Consider the following 2,649-nt stretch of genomic DNA (forward strand, 5'->3'; position numbering starts at 1 on the left):
AGAGAGGCAGGCAGAGAGAGGAGGAAGCAGGCTCCCTGCTGAGCAGAGAGCCCAATGTTGGGCTTGATCCCAGGACCCTGGGATCATGACCTGAGCCGAAGGCAGAGGCTTTAACCCACTGAGCCACCCAGGCGCCCTTAATAAAAAGCATCTTATTGCACCAAAAATATCTCAAGAATTCGTTCTCTTTTTTTAAGGTTTTATTTATTTATTTGAGAGAGAGCACAGAGAGTGAGAGTGAAAGAAAGTAGCAGGCTTCCCAATAAGCAGAGAGCTTGATGCAGAGCTCAACCCCAGGACCCCAAGATAATGACCTGAGCCCAAGCAGACGCTTACCTGACTGAGCCACCCTGGTACCCCATCAAGAATTCTTTTTTAATCATTAGCTCACTGGTCATCACTATTTGTGAAAGCTTGCTGCGTCAATGCCAAAGAGAGGAAGACTCTAGAAACTACAGTCAGCTAGCAAGTTTTACATAATGCAGTAGAATTATAGGAGTCGTATCCCATTACCTCTGTCATATTCTCTTGGTTAGAAAGAAATATGATGGTGCAAATTTATACTCCCACACAGTATGAGCATTGCTGTTCTGCATCTTTATCCATACTTGGTATTGACAGCCTGTATACTTTTTAAGATTTTATTTACTTATTTGTTTGTCCAACAGAGAGAGGGAGAGCCAAAGAGGGCACAACCAGGGGAGCTGCAGGAAGACTGAAAATCAGGCTCCCTGCTGAGCAAGGGCCCTGGGATCATGACCTGAGCTGAAGGCAGACAATTAACCTACTGAGCCACCCAGCCTGTAATTTTCAGGTGTGTACTAGCATCTCTGGATGGTTTTATTCCCATTTCATTGATCACTGAAACTACGCATCTTTTCATATGTTTATTGTTTGGAGACCTTTATTTTTGGGAACTGCCTACTCAATGCTCTTGTCCATTTTTCTTCTGGAACTTTTATCTTTTTCTTCGGTAATACAGAAGTTATTCTGCACAGCAATCCTTTTCATACATATGTTACATATATCTTATCCCTCATTATAGCTTATTTTCCCTTTCTTAGTGGTGCCTTTTTAAAAAGATCTATTTGTTTGAGTGAGAGAGAGCACATGCAGTGGGGAGGAACTGAAGGAGAGGCAGATCTTAAGCAGACACCAGCCTGACTCCGTGGAGCCTGAATTAAGGTGCAATCTCAAGACCCTGAGATCATGACTGGAGTCAAAATCAAGAGTCAGATGCTTAACTGAATGAGCCACTCAGGTACCTCATGGTGTCTTTTTTTTTTTTTTTTAAGATTTTATTTATTTATTTATTTATTTGACACAGAGAGAGCACAAGTAGTCAGAGAGGTAGGCAGAGAGAGAGGAGGAAGCAGGCTCCCCACTGAGCAGAGCCCAAGGTGGGGCTCCATCCCAGGACCCCAAGACCATGACCTGAGCTGAAGGCAGAGGCTTAACCACCCAAGCATCCCGTCATGGTGTCTTTTTGATAGAGTTCTTTGTGTATTCCAATAGATCTGTCTTTAATGTGGTTACTGTTATTTCCTTATCTATAAACTGCCTATTTCCATGCCAATTCTCTACTGAATTGCTTGCCTTTTCATCACTGATACATAAGAGTAAGTTGTATATCACATATTCCTTCTCCTGGTTTACTTCTTGTCTTTCAATTCTGTATTAAATTTTGATGTAGTCAGATATCTTTTATATTTACATCTTTTTAAAAAGATTTTATTTATTTGTCAGAGAGAGAGAGTGCACGCACAAGCAGACAGAAAGAGAAGCAAGCTCCCTGCTAAGCAAGGAGCCCAGTGTGGGACTCAATCCCAGGACCCTAGGATCACAACCTGAGCCAAAGGCTGAGGCTTAACTGACTGAGCCACCCAGGTGTCCCGTATTTACATCTTTTTTTGAGCGAGAGAGAGAGTGAGTGCATTTGAGGGGACATGGGGTGAAGGGAAAGGGAGAATTTTAAGAAGGCTCCATGCCCAGCGCAAAGCCAACAGTGGGCTCAATCTTACAACCCTGAGATTATGATCTGAGCCAAATCAGGAGTCAATGGCTTAACCAACTGGGCCACGTGGGCACCCCTCCTTTTGTATTTACATTTTTTAAAAGATTATACTTATTTATTTGAAAGTGAGAGAATGAGATAAAGGAGGGGCAGAGGGAGAAGCAAACTCCCCACTGTGCAGGGATCCCATGCGGACCTCCATGCAGAGACTCCAGGATCATGACCTGAGCCGAAGGCAGTCACTTGACCAATGGAGTCACCCAGGAGCCATACACCTTTTTTTTTTTTTTAAGATTGTTTATTTGACAGGGAGAGAGAATGAGAGAGCACAGGCAGGGACAGCAGCAGAGGGAGAAGCAGGGAGCCTGATGTAGGGCTCAATCCTAGGACCCTGGGATCATGACCTGAGCCAAAGGCAGACACTTAACCAACTGAGCCACCCAGGCACCCCTGTATTTACATCTTAAACAGGATATCCATAAACAACATATCCTCTAAGTGTACAAGCTTTCCCCCTAACATGTGAAAGATTTTTTTTATTTGAGACAGAGATCACAAGTAGGCAGAGAGGCAGGCAAACAGAGAGGGGGAAGCAGGCTCCCTGCCAAGCAGAGAGCCCAATGCGGGGCTCGATC

Source organism: Mustela nigripes, chromosome 2 (genome assembly GCF_022355385.1).
Source record: "Mustela nigripes isolate SB6536 chromosome 2, MUSNIG.SB6536, whole genome shotgun sequence".
Taxonomy (NCBI): domain Eukaryota; kingdom Metazoa; phylum Chordata; class Mammalia; order Carnivora; family Mustelidae; genus Mustela; species Mustela nigripes.